Consider the following 21,988-nt stretch of genomic DNA (forward strand, 5'->3'; position numbering starts at 1 on the left):
AGGTGGAGATGAACTGCAGACTGAGGTCCACTGGCGACCTCTCTGCGGTGCTGGTATAGCCTCTTGTTTAAAGGTTGCTTAGTCTCACCTATGTAGTGTTCATTACAGTTTTCCTGACATTTTATATAATACACTACATTGCTCTGTTTGTAACTAGGGATCCTGTCCTTAGGGTGAACTAGTTTCTGTCTCAAGGTGTTAACCGGTTTAAAGTAAACTGGGATTTTGTGCTGTCTGAAGATCCTCTGTAGTTTTTCCCCTACTCCTGCTAAATAAGGGAGAGACACTCCTCTTCTTCTTGTATCCGTCTCCTGTCTATCTGGGTACCCACAATGATCCCTGGACAAAGTGCAGAAGTCCCAGAAAACAAAGAGACCAGATAGACAGGAGACGGAGACAAGAAGAAGAGTGTTATTTAGCAGGAGTAGGGGAAAAACTACAGAGGATCTTCAGACAGCAACCTAAGGACAGGATCCCTAGTTACAAACAGAGCAATGTAGTGTATTATATCAGATGTCAGGAAAACTGTAATGAACACTACATAGGTGAGACTAAGCAACCTTTAAACAAGAGGCTATACCAGCACCGCAGAGAGGTCGCCAGTGGACCTCAGTCTGCAGTTCATCTCCACCTGAAAGACACTAACCACATGTTTGAGGACAAGGAAGTTAAAATCTTAGCCAGAGAGAAGAAATGGTTTGAGAGCGGGGTCAAGGAAGCATTCTTCGTAAAACAGTTGATACCCAGCCTTAACCGGGGTGCGGGTCTCAGACACGCTTTGTCCCCTGTTTACAATGGGGTACTCAGGTCAAAGCAGTTTCAGTCTTTTGTTCATGGTAATGAGTCATTCACATCATCAGGAGAGTCGTCAAGGGAGCCATCAGGGGAGGCTTCCATCCCATCATTAGGAGAGTGCTAACTAGAGCACAATAGGTGCTAATTAGAGCTATTGTTTAGTCACTAGCCTATAGCAGTTGGCCTCTTGGTAGGAGGGGTCTGGTTAGGTTAAAAAAAACTCCAGGTTTGTTGGCTTCTGGTTTATTCTTCTCTACAAGAGTCAAGACAGAAGTCAGACTACCAGAGCAAGAATTTTAGCTGAGGAAGCTTCTGTGATTTGAAGCGAAACGTCCTCATGTCAAGCAACCCAGTCCAGTCGAAGATTCAAGCTTCTCTACAACTATAGCATATATAAAAATGACAGCACCCATGGCCAGTATTTGCAGTCTTTTTCAAACAATTCATTCTCTGTATAATATAATATGGACACTGCATTTATTTATTTATTTTTATCTTTTGCATTATGCATTCTCTCCAATGGGTATTTGTGCTTGTATAAACAAAATGTATGTTTGTGCTGAGTATACTGTATATCGGCATCTGTGCATGAGGTAGTTAATGAGCAAATATGTCATTGTGATTCTGGATAGTCTTTAGTCCTAAATAAATTTAAAAAAGACACTAAGTTACTCTCACCATAGAGATCTCACCTCACATCCCAACAACTCAACAGAACTTGCAAGACTGCGGAGCGATTTAATTCTACATTAAGCAATATGCAAATGGAAATCAAAATATGTAAACAGTAACCAAAGTCAGATGACTGATTGATTGATTGATTGATTGATTGATTGATTGATTGATTGATGACATTAACATTAATATTTTAGGGAAGGAAATGTGATTTTCTTTTATATAGACGCAACAACAACAAGAAGTATAGATCATTTGTTTACACATTTTGGCACTTTACCTGAAGAAATACTGCTGGCTCGCCCAAAACTGCGTCTGCTGTCCAGCACCTGTCACAACGGCTGAGTGTCAGCCGCATCACAGGGTGTCGCAAAATGACAGCTCGCAATGTCTGCAAAGATGAAGCCTGAGGACGGGGGGAGAGGAGACATTGAAATTTCATACTTCCCAAGTATATCAAAGTGACTCCTGTCAGCACTGCAGCCAACACGGACACACAGGAACTGTTCATTTTTACAGCTGAGAGACTGACTGTGTGGATTCCAGTGGAAACGGGGATGGTGAGCGGCAAAGATTACATAAAATGTCTTACAGGCCAAAACGTGTCAGGAAGGAATCCCACTGTGTCAACTATCGGCCATTCCAATTTGTGACAGCCGAGACAAAACAGGTTTCTGACATAGAATAAATGTGAAGAGGGACTTCAGCGGATCACCTCTAGATTCTACAAGTCAAAGGTAACATGGTTGATAGGAGCCAAAATACTTCCACATTAAGACAACACAAGCACATTCTGAAAATATTTCCAAATACACAAAAACACCTGCAACAATTCAACAACTGATAGTTGCTTCAAGAAACATCTTGCAAATCTGAAAATTGCTTGCAAACATAGAGAGCACAAACAAATATACTGTAACTTGGAGCACATGCGACAATCTAATTTGATAATGGGTCTGCGGCAGTTTCACACAACACACCCAAAAACACAGACACTTGGCAAAGCAACACAACGGCAGTACTAACAACACAAAAAGAGGTTTCTGCTCAGAGGACTTTAACTGACGGAAACATTGAGTGCATTGTGCTGTTACACTCTTTATCTCTACCTCATTTGCAGAGCTTTGTAAGATTATTTATTGATTTTAATTGATGGTATTCTCACATTTTGTTTGTGATGCTTTGAACAGTAGAAATTATTAAAGGTCCTCTTTACATATTATGAGTACTTCTGCTGTGTTACAGATGGAGCTTTGCAAGTAGTCTGTTTTTGGGTGCGTTGTGTGAAATTGCAGCAGAGACTATCAAATTAGACTTCTGTATGTGCTGCAGGTTATATTTATGTTTCCAATTATTACAAGCATTTTCTTTTTAAATATGCAAGATGTTTTTCATGCAAATACATGTTGATGAATTGATGGAGGTGTTTTTGCATTTTTTTTAAGAGTTTTCTACATTTGCTGGTGCTGTCTGAATTTGGAAGTGTGGCCTCTATCTGCCACCATAGAACAAGATCCAAGTGGCATTTCTACAACTGTGATGTGTATTCTATTGTGCTGTGTCTGATTTCATTTTGCAGCTTCTAAAGAAAAATTATATTTTTGCTTTACAATAACATCTAAATTAAATGGACACTTGGTAGGCCGACTGTATACGTCCTACACAAGATGTATGTAGACCAGGTAAGTTAGTGGTATAAGGAGTTGGATGACCAATATGTAGACCTAGGTGTGATTCCCAGTCATGTTCTCTGTCTGTGCCTTTGTGCAAGACTGTTAATCTTCATTGTCTCAGCTCACCCACCTGCAAATGGGTACAAGCCTTGGCTGGGGAAGTAACACACGCCAGAGTGGCATCCTGTCCAGGGGGATCATACCCTGTATCCAAATACTTAGTAGCTATGTACTACCATACTGTTACTGCATGACATACTGAAAACAAGCAAGTGGGCAGTACAGATGCAATTCGGAAGTACTACGCCAGCACCATCTTGAGTGTCCTTTCGTCCTTGATGTGTACAAATGTTACATATGCAATGTCCGTGTGTTAGGAAAATCTTTGTAACAGACTATTTTAAATTGGTCCTGATATACTAGCATAGTGTAGTCTATTTAACACTATGGAGGTAGTAGATCATTCCGGTACTGTTTAACTATTACTGAACACGTACTGAGTATTTGGCTACCCTACAGATTTTGACATGCTGCTTTTTGTCTACTGTATAGTATGCTAGTAAGTGTATTTGCATATAGACTGTCATCCGCTTCATGTTATCGAATCTGAAGATAAGCAATTGCACAAATGGACCCGAGGTCCTATATCAGAGTAACTTTTCCAACCCCTAGCTCTCCAACAATAGAAGTTAGAGTTCCAAATGTGTAAGTGCCAAGTACCACTCTTTGTTTCCAGCTCAGTGGTTATTGAATGCAAACATGGATGGACTCCTTTGATTTATTCATCTAAGTGCACATTATTTGCATTTTTTTTAATAGTTTTTGTGCCAGATTCTGAAGAATTATGCCAGTCTGTGCTGTGTTATATCTGGCTTACACTGAGAGATTTTTGGCTGTCCCAGAAGAAAGATCAACATTGTGAAAGAAAAGTGGTCTTATATTTGATTATGGCTCTGACACGGTAGCCTCAATGCTTCTGTTGTTGTTGTTGTTATTATTATTATTATTTTTTTATGTTTTCCGTCGTGTCCGCTTGTTTGTTGGTTGGTTGGTTGGTTGGTTGGTTAGCAGGATTACTCCAAAAATCCTCAACTGATTTCAATGAAATTTTTACCAGGGGTGTATCTTGGCCTAACTTAGAAATCATTAAATTTTGGTAATGATCCGGAACATGATCCGGATCCAGTAATTTTTTTAAGGATTCTTTATCATTGCAGGATAGGGTCAGTTTGAACATTTTTGCATCTAACTTCATGAAGACGAGTCACAAAGGCTGAACAAAAATTTAGTTACGACACAACAATAATTTAGTATTTGTTTCTCCTCAATGAATAAACTTGTTATTAAAAAATAAAAAAAAACTTGTGTAGTTCATGCAGTTTCTCTTTATAAATATATTTGCTGAAGATCTAAGGGTTTAACCACTGAATCTGAAACATGGCAGTAGATGTGTGAAACGATGTGGAATACTGTAAGTCTCTTTGCCAAAGGTTCCATGTGACGTCAGTAACCCTATGGCCTTGGCGGGGGTTTGCGCTCTCCGAGTGCTTCTAGTTTTTTTTTTTTTTTTGGTATGTCCTGTTTTTTATGTTTTGATTTGGGGAGGGGGAGTTTAATATTATTGTTTCATGTTTGTTATTGTATTGACCCATTTTGGTGGAAATTCAATAAAAGTCTTCACGACCCACATCGCATTGTGTGAAAGGTTGAAGGACAGCCACTGTCACACTCTTGCACCAAAAGTCCACACGTTATTTCATGAGAAACTGTTGAAAGTACTGCAAAAATATACTAATTCACAATGTTTGTATAAGAGATGTTTTTTTTTCTGAATTCTTAATTTTGTAATTTCCCCTCCACCTATTTTCATAAAAACAGATCAAAACATTTTTGAGTAATCAAAGTGTACAAATAAATACATAAATCAAGGGTGAGAATATATCCACTTTATCAGAGATAAAAAATAAATAACCAACTCGTTAAAGTTGATTGATTGTTCATGTTTTAATATGACAAATGTTGTTTGGCTTTGCTCAAAATGTAAATGAGTCCACCCACCACTTTAATCATACCTTAGATCTTGTTCTGACTTATGGTATGGAAATTGAAGACTTAACAGTATTCCCTGAAAACCCCCTTCTGTCTGATCATTTCTTAATAACATTTACATTTACTCTGATGGACTACCCAGTAGTGGGGAATAAGTTTCATTACAGTAGAAGTCTTTCAGAAAGTGCTGTAACTAGGTTTAAGGATATGATTCCTTCTTTATGTTCTCCAATGCCATATACCAACACAGGGCAGAGTAGCTACCTACTCTGTGTGTGTTATGTGTCAGACGCAGCCCGGAGAACCCACCAGCGTTTGAAGGACCCAGTATGAAATAAGCAGAGCACGGTACAAAGGATAACAAAATTTAATGACATAATAGTGATGTGGAAAAGAACAAACAAATAAGTGCGTGGTCTGCGAGGTGATAATACGGTGCGCTCCCAGCTGCACAAACGGTCCAGAGCCAGAAACAGTTCAGACCCAAGGACCCCGCCGACACCCCCCAGGTGGCCGCGACAAACTGAGTCTGTGAAAGAAGAAACCATCATGTGAGTCCACACTCCACACACAGAGAGACCACTCAAAGGTGTACATAAACAGCAAACACTTCCTGGCTTAATTACTAATCAGCTTCCCAACCCTGCAGGCATGGAACACCCTGTTCACATACTCAACTGCAGTGGAAGCTGATTAAACGACTAACATAACAGCTCAATATAATAAGGTGTGAGGGACACCACATTTACTGACTGTACTAATGTTAGTCACAAAACCTAACGTACCTCAGGAAGTGTGCTGACAAGCGTGAGACCTCACCCCCTCCTCTTTCACAGACCATGGCATCAAACCTGGACAGTCTCTGCATCCATAATGATGAGATGGCTCTCAAGACGACGATCTCACCCGTCTGGTCACAAGGTCGAGTCTCTGGCAAATACACACTGTGTACTCCACACTTAAATGCCACCATGCTCCAATCCGTGTAGATGCACCACAGCTGTGAGTCCTGACGAGCTGCACATGATCAGCCTCAGGTGATCAGGGTGAGGTCCTGATAACTTAGCCACACAGCCACTCAGTCCTAAACGCGTGCCACCTGGAAGGAAAAACAAAAGACAGAACAGAAGACAGAAACAAAGGCAGCCAGGCACCCCCAGCCACACAACACTGTGAGTGAGATAGATTATCTCGTCAATAGTTTTATATCCTCATTGAAGACAACTTTGGATGCTGTAGCTCCTCTGAAAAAGAGAGCCTTAAATCAGAAGTGCCTGACTCCGTGGTATAACTCACAAACTCGCAGCTTAAAGCAGATAACCCGTAAGTTGGAGAGGAAATGGCGTCTCACTAATTTAGAAGATCTTCACTTAGCCTGGAAAAAGAGTCTGTTGCTCTCTAAAAAAAAGCCCTCCGTAAAGCTAGGACATCTTACTACTCATCACTAATTGAAGAAAATAAGAACAACCCCAGGTTTCTTTTCAGCACTGTAGCCAGGCTGACAAAGAGTCAGAGCTCTATTGAGCCGAGTATTCCTTTAACTTTAACTAGTAATGACTTCATGACTTTCTTTGCTAATAAAATTTTAACTATTAGAGAAAAAATTACTCATAACCATCCCAAAGACATATCTTTCTCTTTGGCTGCTTTCAGTGATGCCGGTATTTGGTTAGACTCTTTTTCTCCGATTGTTCTGTCTGAGTTATTTTCATTAGTTACTTCCTCCAAACCATCAACATGTCTATTAGATCCCATTCCTACCAGGCTGCTCAAGGAAGCCCTACCATTAATTAATGCTTCAATCTTAAATATGACCAATCTGTCTTTATAAGTTGGCTATGTACCACAGGCTTTTAAGGTGGCAGTAATTAAACCATTACGTAAAAAGCCATCACTTGACCCAGCTATCTTAGCTAATTATAGGCCAATCTCCAACCTTCCTTTTCTCTCAAAAATTCTTGAAAGGGTAGTTGTAAAACAGCTAACTGATCATCTGCAGAGGAATGGTCTATTTGAAGAGTTTCAGTCAGGGTTTAGAATTCATCATAGTACAGAAACAGCATTAGTGAAGGTTACATATGATCTTCTTATGGCCTCAGACAGTGGACTCATCTCTGTGCTTGTTCTGTTAGACCTCAGTGCTGCTTTTGATACTGTTGACCATAAAATTTTATTACAGAGATTAGAGCATGCCATAGGTATTAAAGGCACTGCGCTGCGGTGGTTTGAATCATATTTATCTAATAGATTACAATTTGTTCATGTAAATGGGGAATCTTCTTCACAGACTAAGGTTAATTATGGAGTTCCACAAGGTTCTGTGCTAGGACCAATTTTATTCACTTTATACATGCTTCCCTTAGGCAGTATTATTAGACAGCATTGCTTAAATTTTCATTGTTACGCAGATGATACTCAGCTTTATCTATCCATGAAGCCAGAGGACACACACCAATTAGCTAAACTGCAGGATTGTCTTACAGACATAAAGACATGGATGACCTCTAATTTCTTGCTTTTAAACTCAGATAAAACTGAAGTTATTGTACTTGGCCCCACAAATCTTAGAAACATGGTGTCTAACCAGATCCTTACTCTGGATGGCATTACCCTGACCTCTAGTAATACTGTGAGAAATCTTGGAGTCATTTTTGATCAGGATATGTCATTCAATGCGCATATTAAACAAATATGTAGGACTGCTTTTTTGCATTTGCGCAATATCTCTAAAATTAGAAAGGTCTTGTCTCAGAGTGATGCTGAAAAACTAATTCATGCATTTATTTCCTCTAGGCTGGACTATTGTAATTCATTATTATCAGGTTGTCCTAAAAGTTCCATGAAAAGCCTTCAGTTAATTCAAAATGCTGCAGCTAGAGTACTGACAGGGACTAGAAGGAGAGAGCATATCTCACCCATATTGGCATTGCTTCATTGGCTTCCTGTTAATTCTAGAATAGAATTTAAAATTCTTCTTCTTACTTATAAGGTTTTGAATAATCAGGTCCCATCTTATCTTAGGGACCTCATAGTACCATATCACCCCAATAGAGCGCTTCGCTCTCAGACTGCAGGCTTACTTGTAGTTCCTAGGGTTTGTAAGAGTAGAATGGGAGGCAGAGCCTTCAGCTTTCAGGCTCCTCTCCTCTGGAACCAGCTCCCAATTCGGATCAGGGAGACAGACACCCACTCTACATTTAAGATTAGGCTTAAAACTTTCCTTTTTGCTAAAGCTTATAGTTAGGGCTGGATCAGGTGACCCTGAACCATCCCTTAGCTATGCTATAGACTTAGACTGCTGGGGGGTTCCCATGATGCACTGAGTGTTTCTTTCTCTTTTTGCTCTGTATGCACCACTCTGCATTTAATCATTAGTGATTGATCTCTGCTCCCTTCCACAGCATGTCTTTTTCCTGGTTCTCTCCCTCAACCCCAACCAGTCCCAGCAGAAGACTGCCCCTCCACGTGCCTGGTTCTGCTGGAGGTTTCTTCCTGTTAAAAGGGAGTTTTTCCTTCCCACTGTCGCCAAGTGCTTGCTCACAGGGGGTTGTTTTGACAGTTGGGGTTTTTCTGTAATTATTGTATGGCTTTGCCTTGCAATATGAAGCGCCTTGGGGCAACTGTTTGTTGTGATTTGGCGCTATATAAATGAAATTGATTTGATTTGATTTGATTTGTGTTAAACAAAGTAAACATCCTTTAAATATGAATGGCCTGTTACAGTTAGGGGTCCAAACAGAACTGGACTGGTACTTGGCGATGGACTTAAATGCAAGGGAGCAAGAAACAGGATGGAATATGAACGAAAGGAGATTTATTAACACTAACAATGAAGTAAAGGTGGCCTGCTGAGGTGAGTGTCAGCTCGCTCATAGTGGTGGAAATCCGGGTGCTGCAGGATTCCGAGCCAGTCTTGAAGGAGAATGTCAACTAATGGCACTTTTCTACTTCATAAAAGTAGCACTACTTGGCACTTCTCAGCTCGACTCTACTCGGGTTCAAGGACCAGGACCAGGTGGAACGCTCGCCTCTGAAACCAGGAACTATGGGGAATAAAGGGTGAGTGAATGCATTTGTAATGCTGGAGCCTCAAACAGTCACAGTTCTTAAAAGGGTTAACACAGGTTGTTTCAGACTTCATGAAATAAAGTTCTCTTCTTCAGAAAAACAGTTCACTGTTCAGCAATTGTTCATAGTCCATAAGTTGTAACCAAAGGTCAGAGGTCAAGTGCTGCATGTTGAAGCACAGCACCAATTAAGCAGGACCTGATACAGCTGGGTTCTTCAATTGTTTGATAGAGTTCATGCACTTCTTACACAGAGTTCTTGGAATAGTTCTTTATCATAGCACAGTCACAAACAGGTACAAGGGCGAACGAGATCTTACTGAGAGGAAGGAGAACCTAACTAGCGTTTAGTCGAGATGCGCTCCACGCAGGGAGCCAGTTAGTTCCCAAAGTGATGTTGCATTGTAGGTAGTTAGTGCCAGGATCCAGTTCCGCTTGGGAGCCTTATTGGAATCGTCTGGAACATTAGGAAAAGACAGTTCACTGTAATGTGGGAATTAGAGGGGGAGGCCAGCGTTACCTGAGCTTAAGCTGCAGAAAGCTCCGGTGTCTTGAGTGCATAGCTGGAAGACGTGGTCAAGGTCATCCTGGCAATCAGGTTTGGTCCTTCTGGTATCTGTCTGGATCATAGACGAGGCTTCGGAAGCTGGTGAGGCAAAACAAGGAAAGCAAGGCAACAGACAGCAAAGGATATGCAACATGCAAGTATCTGGCTTGGATCTTGGAAAAATCTGACAATTAAAGAACAGAAAGTCTGGGTTTAAATAGTCTATCAGAAATCAGTCACTCATCTGACCCAGGTGTGAAACAAAACTGAGGGCGGCAACAAAGTTAAAACCGGGATCCAGGGGAAATCCTGACATGGCCACCATAAAAAAAATGTAACTTAATTAACTAGCTACAATTTAAAAAGTTGGAATACAAAAATTTACTTTTAAATAAAATAGATAAGTCGAGCTAAAAGTGTTTAAAAAGTAACAGAAAACAACATTGACAGTTACCATGGGTCATGACCTGTGACCTAAGTAGTGTGTGGGTCCAACAGTGCTGCAAGATACAGAGATATGACTTGCGACAAATATTAGGGGCTTAAGGCTAAAAGAATCCAAGGCATCTAAAATGCAGTTTTGTCCCAGGGCCAAACCCGGCGCCGCACTGTGGGCCACTTCTGTTTCCAGCACGAGCTGGTGGAACACAAGCAGCCATGCATTAGCATTGGCCCTCCAGTTAGAGCGAGCTCTTAGGATCCTGTCACCAGAACTTATCATACACTCTCACACACGCGGCCAGACGCACAGATGCAAACGCTGAAAAAGCAGCTTGTTTGCTACAGTGAGGACACACAGACCTCTTTCTCCCTTTGTCTCTGAGCACACACACAAACACACCAACGGTTCTCTGCTGCACATAATTGGACACTGGTCATGTCACCGAAACCACGACACAATTTCTGGACACAGTGGTTGTTAACTTTGGCAGCAGGGACATCCGTCTAAACAGCGTCTGGTACACCCTTAGAAAGCAGCTGGCACTCCCTCACCACTTACGGGGGGGAGGGGGGGCGCTAGCACGCAAAGTTCAACAACTGTGAAGAAGGAACTATTAAAGAGGACACACAAAGCAGTGACCTTGACTGACAAGTGTTCTTCATTCTGGCCATAAACAGCAGCGGGGCCTGATAAGTGTTCATCGGTGCGAGGAGTAATGACCTATCCGTCAGTACTGGTTGGGCCGTGTGAGGTAGTATAAATGGAACATACATAATGTACAGCAATAATACCAGCACGCTCACAGCCTAATGTATTATCATTACTCCTGTGAACCAGGATCCCCCCCACCCCCTCCACCCCCAACAACCATCCCCGAACCCTGTCAAGTGTGCCTTAGCACCGCGTGCAAATGCCTTCTGGCCACGATAATTTCATTCTAATCTTTCTTCCATATTATAATTTTCATGGTCAGAAAAACGCCAAGATGCAACACCACATTTCTATCAAGAGCTAAACAGAAGACGGGCCGCTAGTGCAGCTTTTATAAGACTGTATAACCACCTTTTTCTTCCTGCAGCAGTTTATTATAAGAATGGAGAAAGCTTTAAATTTAAGTATGATGATCTGTCTCAGACAACATCATTAAGGGCCACATCAGGACCTGATAGGTCAGCGCTATGTGTGCTGCACTGCTAGAACTTCAAGAAAAAAGATTAAACATTAAACATTAAAAACGTGGAATATAAACTCTGAAAAGCATTGCGTCAATGTGAAAACCTCCAGTTAAAACAAGAGGTCTTATTATTCTTTTTTTATTATTGTATAAATTTGTGGCACAGCGTGGCATAAAATCATTATTTGGAAAAATGTGGAACTTTACATCACAAGCACACAGTCTCATCCACATTCACGTCAAACTGCACGCGACAAACTTCCAATAAAGTCTGAACTACTGCAGGTACATGTTTGTAAATGTATCAGTTTTCTTTACTATATTCCTTCAAATACAATATACTGGCTGGAGCCAATCCCAGCATGCACTGTGCAAGAGACAAGAGACATTAGTGGTGGCTAATCAGCTAATTAGCAAACTAATATTTTTGTTAGCAGCTTAGCTTTTCAGCTTTGAAAAGTATAGCAGATTAGTTTACACTAAATGTACCTGTACTAACCTTAGCAATGTAACCTTTTTTTAAAAGTTTAGCTTTCAAAAACATTTGCAAACCCTAAAGTCATACATTTGTTGCTGTTGGAGGTCATGCCAGAGTAAATGTATTACTCACTCACTCATCTTTAACCGTTTTTCCGGGTTTGGGTCGTGGGGTCAACAGCTCCAACAAGGGATCCCAGACTTCCCTTTCCCGTGCCACATTGACCACCTCTGACTGCGGGATCCCGAGGTGTTCCAAGGCCAGTGTGGAGATATAATCTGTCCACCTAGTCCTGGGTCTTATATATAAGACATATTCAGTGACTTGGAAATGTTCATGTTTCCATCCCCTGACTTGTCTGAAGAAAACTGGCAATAAAACTGATTATTATTTACAGGTTTTATCAAGTTTTAGAGATTTGCTTTCAGTTTGAGTTTGAGGAAGATAATTTTTAAATTTTTATTCTTTATATTTTTTGGATTTCTTGTATTTAAAATGCATAAACAAATTAAAATGTGTGAAATACCAAGTGGTCCAATACTTCTGGAGGGCACTCTATGCTAACCTTATCATGAGTGTGGTATTATTACTGTTTTGTTAAAAAATGTTTCATTTTCACTGTTGCTGCACTTTGTGTCAAATCATAGTCATATCATAGTATATCATATGGATATGACAATATTGAGATATGATCATTTTGCCATATTGTACAGCCCTGCTGTCAACTAGCTGAAAAGTTTGAATAGGTTTTAACCATGCTAATGCTCCCCTGAAGCATTTGCTCAAAAAAAAAGTCTGAAGGACCTAAATGACATGGTGAGATGCTAAAGAGCTTTGCTCGTTCATGTCTGTGACATATACATATTAGAATGAAATAATTTGTCCAGTGGTAAGTATTGTTGCATCCATCAGTCTACGGTGGATTTGGGGGTCTGATGGACAGATGCCTACACATTTCCACGGGCAACACAAAACCCAAGAAAAGCAGAATGATTTTCCCAGTTTTGAGACATACGAGGTCTGTGAGAAAAGAATCTGACCTTTTTATTTTATGCAAATCTATATGGATTTGATTCATATGTTTTTACGTCATCCAAGCTTGAACCTTCGTGCGCATGCCTGAGTTTTTCCATGCCTGTCTGTTGCGTCATTCGCCTGTGGGCAGGCTTTGAGTGAGCACTGGTCCACCCCTCTCGTCGTTGTTTCATTGCGAGGAAATGGCAGAATGATTTGGGCTTTTTTTTCCATCAGAATTTTTTCAGAAACTGTTAGAGACTGGCAGCTGGAAACCATTCGAAAAATTTATCTGGCTTTCGATGAAACTTTTACGGGCTTCACAGAGAATAAGGAGTGTTACTACAGCTTTAAGGACTGCCCACAATGGCACACGGCACGCCGCGCTCTGAGCTGCCATCAAGAGGCAGAAACCACCACATCATTTCTAAATGGATGGCTGTGTGGAGCCGGGACCATCGTGTGCAATTTCTCTGGTTATCACAAGAGATGGAAATCAGCCGTTTTCCGGCAGATTTCACTTTTAACAAGAGATTTTGTCATGGAAAGCCGAGCGGAGGCTTCACGCGTCACGACCGATTCACTGATGGAGCGAGACAAAGGAACACCTCCGTTTCGGAGTATTAGAGCAGTGATTCTCAACCGGGGTGCCGCGGCACCCTAGGGTGCCGTGATCGATCGTCAGGGGTGCCGTGGGCAATTATCAAATATCACCATTATCGGGTGTATGTGCTGTAATAGTGTGGCAGATGATGTAATGCTCTTTTATTCCAGTAGATGGCAGCAAAGCGCTGTACTATAGTATAATAGGCATACTTGCACACATAGCGTTGTGCGTCTCCATGGTTACGGGTTGCTGACTACAGCGTGACTCTCAGCTGCTCACGGAGCATGGCTCCTCTGGGGAAGGAGAAACCGCGTTGGCTGTGGAGGTGTGCGGGGAAGGCGGCCTGACCTCCGTTGATGTCACCGTGGTCAGACTTGGGCCTTCTCGCTCACAACTGGGTTCGCTGAAGGCAGCCTCTGCACTCCGTGAATATTAGAGTGGCAGATTATTGTGAATAAAAGTGTCGACACGTCTAAAAAAAAAAACACTTGAGATTAGGGCTGTCACAATTATTACAATATTTGTCAATAGTGATTATTTTTCATATTCGTGATTACCGTGAATTATTTATTTTATCCACAAAGCATAAAACGACTCCGAATCTGACGTCATTGTGCTACAGCCTCCGTTTGGATAAGTCGGCCGATTAAAACAGTGGCCGTCTTCTTCAAAAGCCGTCTAAAATGCGGAGCTGTCGGTGTGTCTGCAGACTGCGTGGGAGGGGGTGCGTGAGGGAGATTCCTGAATGTAGGCGCGACACGTTACAGTCTGAGAAACATCAGTGCGCAGCGAGCGCGGAGCAGAGAGAGGATTTTAACCCGAGTGAACATGTTAACAAAACCAAAACATGAAGCTGCTTTTACTTCTCTCTGAATTTCTCTAAAGGTGTGATTCTGCCGTTACCGTCCTGTTTACACCATGTGCGCGTCGTATGCTGAATTTATGAGATCATGAGATGAAATAAACGGTCAAATATCTTTAAAAACATATTTAAAAAATGAGAATATTGTTGTGTGGGCCGCTGAAGAGGAGGTACTGCTGGCCCACTACCACCAGAGGGCGCCCTGCTTGGAGTGCGGGCTCCAAGCACGAGAGGGCGCCAGATCCAGAGGAAGTGACAGCTGTCACTCATCACACCAGCTGTCACTCATCTACACCACTACTTAAGCCGGACTGCAACTCCACCTCCCCGCCGAGAAATCGACTACCGTGAGGTAATTTCTCTGCTGACTGACACGTTGTGTTATTTGCAGCCCTATTCCTGTGGACGGAGCCTTATCTGGGACTTCGGAGATTAACGACGACGACTGCACCTAACTCTCTGGACAGATAAGTGGTTACACAGGCGTTGCACGAGTGTGTGATTCGGAGGTGGAGGTTCCCCCTCCTAACGGTGTACAGACCGAGAACCACTGAGTGTAAAGACTTACACTCATTCATCTTGTTTCTGCTTTTTGCCAGCAGTACCAGGGTCGACAGTCGAAGACAGAGGTCACCTGGGGATTCGGGACTTGGCGGCTCCGGTGTTCTTCAGGCCGTTGGTGGTGGAAGCCGTGTGGGACGCGGCCTCTCTCTCATCGGGGTCTCCTATCTTCGAGCCTGCCCACACGTCACCTGGTGTTAATTGACTTTGCAGATTTTGTGTATTTAGTTGTGTATTGTCACAACATTAAATTGTTACCTTTTGGCTTACTCATTGTCCGTTCCTTTGCGCCCCCTGTTGTGGGTCCGTGCTACGACACCTTCCCAACAAATATATGAATGAACTGAGCCACAAAAAAAAAAACCCTGACATGGAGAAGCTGTGGTGATGTTCAGACGCACAGATCACAAAAAGCAGGTGAGAACTCTAAACTTTAACAGCTGTTACTTTCCAAAGGTATTTATTTGTTCAATATGGGCTTAATGCAGTGTTTAAGCACAAAACGTGACTGATGAGGAGAAACAATTTCAGAAATGCAACAGAAACAACCACAATTCAGAAAAAGTTGGGACTGTATGTAAAATGAAGATAAAAATAAAAATGTTGCACTATTCCCAGTTTCTCCACTCACAGAAGCCAAACGTTCTTCCAGAGTTGTGTAATTATACTACAATAGTAGAATATAAAGAAGAGGGAAAAAAAAGAAAAAAAAAATAGACAATATATTCGTCAATTGCAATTATTTGTCTGACAATTAATCGTCTCCAGAAATTCCTAATCGTGACAGCCCTACTTGAGATCAGAGCACAAAATGCTTGAGGATTTTCGAAATGCGGTGTTTTCTGTATCGATTTTCTATTGCAATAATTGGGTTTTGCCAGAGGTAATAGAATTATAATATTATTTTGGTTGGTGGTGTGCCGCAGGATTTTGTAAATATAAAAAGGGTGCCGCGGCTCAAAAAAGGTTGAAAATCACTGTATTAGAGGACTTTCAGTGCTTACCAGTCGAGTGAGTATAAGAGAAATTGTGGAGAGCTGGGCATGTCCCAACTTGTCATCTGGCACTCCGAAAAGGAGGTGTTCCTTTGTCTCGCTCCATCAGCGAATCGGTCGTGACGCGCGAAGCCTCCGCGCGGCTTTCCATGACAAAATCTCTTGTTAAAAGTGAAATCTGCTGGAAAATGGCTGATGTCCAGCTCTTGTGATAACCAGAGAAATTGCACACGATGGTCCCGGCTCCACACAGCCATCCGTTTAGAAATGATGTGGTGGTTTCTGCCTCTCGATGGCGGCTCGGAGCATGGCGAGCCGTGCGCCATTGTGGGCAGTCCTTAAAGCTGTAGTAACACTCCTTATTCTCTGTGAAGCCCGTAAAATTTTCACCGAAAGCCAGATAAATTTTTCGAATGGTTTCCAGTTGCCTGTCTCTAACAGTTTCTGAAAAAATTCTGATGGAAAAAAAACCCAAATCATTCCGCCATTTCCTTGCAATGAAACAACGACGAGAGGGGTGGACCAGTGCTCACTCAAAGCCTGCCCACAGGCGAATGACGCAACCGACAGGCGTGGAAAAACTCGCGCATGCGCACGAAGGTTCAAGCTTGGCTGACGTAAAAACATATGAATCAAATCCATATATTTTTTGCATAAAATAAAAAGGTCAGATTCTTTTCTCACAGACCTTGTATATGGTTGCTGGAGGGAAGTTGGTTTTGAGCAGGATTCACCAACATCTAGCTAGATTCTGGCTACCTCTGGGATCATGACATCATAGGGGAAGTGATGGTCTACCCTAGCAGTTAAGCAATGGGCTTGAGACCAGACCAGAGGATCCTCAGTTCAAACCTCTGTCTGGCTGGAAAATCACTAAGGGCCCTTGGGCCTTCCCTAAGTTGCTCCCAGTGTTGTGAGCACCTTGCATAGCAGCACTCTGATATCGGTGTGTGCAGTCCATTTACAATACTTCTTTATTACATTCATACGCTGATAGCATCTTCTCCACTATGTGGCATTCAGTGCAGCTGCAATGGTGAAGACAGCAAACGATCTTCTTTCTCTGCAGCACCTTCTCGCCAAGAGAGGCTGTCAGGTACACACTGATGTCCAGATAAAAACGCATATAGCCCCGCTGTCTTTTTTGTCAGTTAGGTCTGACGTTGGCTAAATGAACATTATTGTAGCACTGCAGCAACACTTTTAGTGGACATCATGCATCTCTGTGTGATGTCCACTCAAAGCTCTGAGAAAGCACAAAACTTTCTGATGGACTTGCTGTTGATCAGCTGACAAGGAACAAGGTATGAGAAAATATCTTGTACAGAACACAAATGGACATGAACGGAGATCAAAATTACATATACGTTACTGACATGTTTCCTCGATGCTTCATAGTGTGACAGACACTTTAGCCCTTTAGATTTTTTTTTTTTTTCTTAGTGGATTAGCAGTTATCAAAGCTAACTTTTAGGCTTTTAGGCCAGTCCATAGCCATCTACTTGCCTCAGCCAGGTGAAACGTGGGTGACTTGGCATCCACTTGGCCTTTTCCAGTTGTTGGGATGCTCAACACCGAGGTACTGAGAAACGTGAGCTACGTGATCAAAATGTTGTAGCTGGCATTCGCTCACAGTGTAAGTGGTACTCCTCATCTGTGTCTCCCGAAGTTATCACACATTCAAGCCGTACTCAAAGAGACCTGGTACCAAAGTCGTACAATCATCACCTTAGGTCACTCGTTAGCATCCACGTCTCACAACCATATAGTAAGTCAGGAAGCACCGGGACCCTGAACACTTGGACCTTCATTGTCTTACACATTGTTGTATAGTAACGAAGTAAAAATACTTCACTACTGTACTTAAGTATGTTTTGGGAGACTTTGTACTTTACTTGAGTTTTTTAAATTCAGCTTACTTTCACTTTTACTTCACTACATTTCCGACCTTAATTGCATACTTCTACTCCGATACATTTTCTATACGCCATGCCGTTACTCGTTACAAAAACACACACACACACACACACACACACACACAAAATCATATTTTCACCCAGAGACACCACTGATTACTAGTGACTGCAACGAAGTCAGGCCGATTTGTCATGAGGCATGTCCGGTAGGCTTTTTTGCAGATGCGCACTTGGGGGGTGTTTGTCAGGAAAATGATCATTTCTCTACATTGATTACAGACCTGCAGCGGGTCTGTAATCAACTTTTCTGCAGCATGGCTTTGCTTTGATCCTTGAACCAATCGAAGCAGTGATTCGCAGGTCAAAGCAGTGCTTCAATCTACGATTCGTGGATTGATTGTTTAATTTCGCTTTATCCTAATTTTTCCCCGCTAAAACCCTGAAGAGCATATGTCTGTGAGTAATATTTAATATTTTTATGTTAAACCGACCTGTTATGGTCTTCTGAAACAGTTGATAGATGTATTTTATAACTTAAAAACGGGACCGATGCTAACGCATTAGCATGTCTATCCGTTTTGATTATTAACATTTACTTGTACTTTTACTTTCAATACTTGAGTACATTTAGTTGTACGAACATACTCGTACATTACTTGTCATACTTAAGTACAATAAATACTAGATACTTTAAGACTTTTACTTGAGTAGCATTTCAGTCGGTTACTTAAACTTCTATCAAAGTCATTTTTTTAATGGGTATCTGTAGTTTTACTTAAGTGTGATTTTCTGGTACTTTATACAACACTGGTCTTGCAAAGGTATTGGCATCATCAAACCCTCAATCCAATGACCTCATGACTCCATAAGGTCTTTACAGGTGTCTCTTGAACTAAAAAAATTGAGGCTCCAGGAAAATTACTATAAATTTTGAGATATATGAATGCCTGTACAAGTTCAATCCAATCCACTTTACTTATATAGCACATTTCAAAAAACATAAAAGTTTCTGAAAGTGCTGCACAGTGATATACACACAAAAACAGACATGACACAAAAAGACAAACAAAAATCACACAAGAACAGAGGTCACACAACTCTCACGCTGAGTTAAAAGCCAATGAATAAAAATCAGTTTTAAGATGAGATTTAAAAGTAGGTAGGGTGGGGGGCAATCTTATTTTTAGTGGTAGCTCATTCCACAATTTAGGGGCCGCCACAGAAAAGGTTCAATCTCCTCGTGTTTTTAAATTGCTCTTAGGGACAATGAGGAGGAGCTGATCAGCTGACCTAAGAGATCGTGAGGGAGTGTAAACATTTAAGAGATCTGAAATATATTGTGGAGCTGATCCAATTAGTGCTTTTAAAAACAAACAATAACATTTTAAAATGTTCAACATTTTCCTTGCATACAGATACACATCTGATGGCCAATTCCAAATAATCATTGTTAGCCTGAATCTTAGTCTTTATCAAGGACAATCGCAAACCCAAACAACTGCTCAGCTTCTCGTGCTGCACTCAAGCCATTCAGTCAAAGGTCAGTAAACCATTGCATGCCAATAACAGCACCCAACTATTATTATTATCATTATTGTTATTATTATTGTTGTTTAGAATATATGACTTTCAATTTTTGAAAATATTCAGTAAAATTTATGACAGTGTTTTAAGGGGTGGTGCAAGCAGTTAATGCCCTTGCTTCCAAAACAGAAGATTCCCAGTTCAGCACCACCTGAGCCCCCTTCCCCAGTTGTGCCTAAAATAACATTTTAATGTGGTGCCACCAATTCAAGTCAACTGTCGATGTAGCACTCATTCTTCAATGAGGCTAACATAAGACACTCCTGTGTAATCAGTCGTTTTAAAAAGCAAATTTACATTTACTGAGACACACGCACACATGTACCTCCATAAAGATTCTCTTCAGGTCACCAGACATGTAATGGTATTTTCACATATTTGGGGGTGAGAACAATTGGTTTACTTTGAGGGTTTAAGTTTGCTCCAGTGCATTACATCATATACAGTAGTGTTCAGAATAACAGGAGTGCTATGTGACTAAAAAGATTAATCCAGGTTTTGAATATATTTCTTATTGTTACATGGGAAACAAGGTACCAGTAGATTCAGTAGATTCTCACAAATCCAACAAGACCAAGCATTCATGATGTGCACACTCTCAAGGCTATGAAACTGGGCTATTAGTAAAAAAAAAAGTAGAAAAGGGGGTGTTCACAATAATAGTAGTGTGGCATTCAGTCAGTGAGTTCGTCAATTCTGTGGAACAAACAGGTGTGAATCAGGTGTCCCCTATGTAAGGATGAAGCCAGCACCTGTTGAACATGCTTTTCTCTTTGACAGCCTGAGGAAAATGGGACGTTCAAGATATTGTTCAGAAGAACAGCGTAGTTTGATTAAAAAGTTGATTGGAGAGGGGAAAACTTATACGCAGGTGCAAAAAATTATAGGCTGTTCATCTATAATGAGCTCCAATGCTTTAAAATGTACAAAAAAACCAGAGACATGTGGAAGAAAATGGAAAACAACCATCAAAATGGATAGAAGAATAACCAGAATGGCAAAGGCTCACCCATTGATCAGCTCCAGGATGATCAAAGACAGTCTGGAGTTACCTAAGTGCTGTGACAGTTAGAAGATGCCTGTATGAAACTAATTTATTTGCAAGAATCCCCCGCAAAGTCCCTCTGTTAAATAAAAGATGTGCAGAAGAGGTTACAGTTTGCCAAACAACACATCAACCGCAGACAGTTTGTGAGATGACCCCCAAACTCTGAATTCCAGCCACAGTTCACAGTGAAGACAGTGAAGCATGGTGGTGCAAGCATGATGATATGGGCATGTTTCTCCTACTATGGTGTTCGGCCTATATATCGCATACCAGGTATACCAGTTTGGATATGTCAAAATACTTGAAGAGGTCATGTTGCCTTATGCTGAAGAGGACATGCCCTTGAAATGAGTGTTTTATCAAGACAATGACCCCACGCACACTAGTAAACAAGCAAAATCTTGGTTCCAAACCAACAAAATTAATGCATCGCAGATGTAAAGAAATTATGAAAAACTGTGGTTATACAACTAAATACTAGTTTAGTGGTTCACAGGATTGGTAGTAGAGAAGCTTGAATCTTTGACTGGACTGGGTTGCTTGACAGGAGGACGTTTCGCTTCAAATCGCAGAAGCTTCCTCAGCTAAAATTCTTGCTCTGGTGGTCTGACTTCTGTCTTGACTCTTGTAGAGAAGACTAATCAAGAAGTCACAAAAGCTGGAGTTTTAAACCTAACCAGACCCCTCCTACCGAGAGGCAGACTACTATAGGCTAGTGACTAAACAATAGCTCTAATTAGCACCTATTGTGCTCTAGTTAGCACCCTCCTAATGACAGGGCAGCTGTCCCTCCTAATGATGGGACGGACCCTCTCATGATGGCTCCCTTGATGACTCTGCTGATGATGTGAATGACTTATTACCATGAACAAAAAACTGAAACTGCTTTGACCTGAGTACCCCATTGTAAACAGGGGATAAAGCGTGTCTCAGACCCCCTCCCCGGTTAAGGCTGGGTTTCAAATGTTTCACAAAGAATGCCTCCTTGACCCCTCTCTCAAACCATTTCTTCTCTCTGGCTAATATTTTAACTTCCTTGTCCTCAAACGTGTGGTTAGTGTCTTTAAGGTGGAGATGAACTGCAGACTGAGGTCCATTTGCGCCCTCTCTGTGGTGCTGGTATAGCCTTTTGTGTAAAGGTTGCTTAGTCTCACCTATGTAGTGTTCGTTACAGTTTTCCTGACATCTGATAGAATACACTACATTGCTCTGTTTGTCACTAGGGATCCTGTCCTTAGGGTGAACTAATTTCTGTCTCAAGGTGTTAACTGGTTTTAAGTAAACTGGGATTTTGTGCTGTCTGAAGATCCTCTGTAGTTTTCCCCTACTCCTGCTAAATAAGGGAGAGACACTCCTCTTCTTCTTGTCTCTGTCTCCTGTCTATCTGGTCTCTTTGTTCTCTGGGACTTCTGCACTTTGTCCAGGGACCATCGTGGGTACCCACATACTGTGAGGGCTTTCCGGACAAGTTGTTGTTCTTTAGCCCTTCCCTCAGCAGTTG

Source organism: Thalassophryne amazonica, chromosome 1 (assembly GCF_902500255.1).
Source record: "Thalassophryne amazonica chromosome 1, fThaAma1.1, whole genome shotgun sequence".
NCBI classification, from domain to species: Eukaryota; Metazoa; Chordata; class Actinopteri; order Batrachoidiformes; family Batrachoididae; genus Thalassophryne; species Thalassophryne amazonica.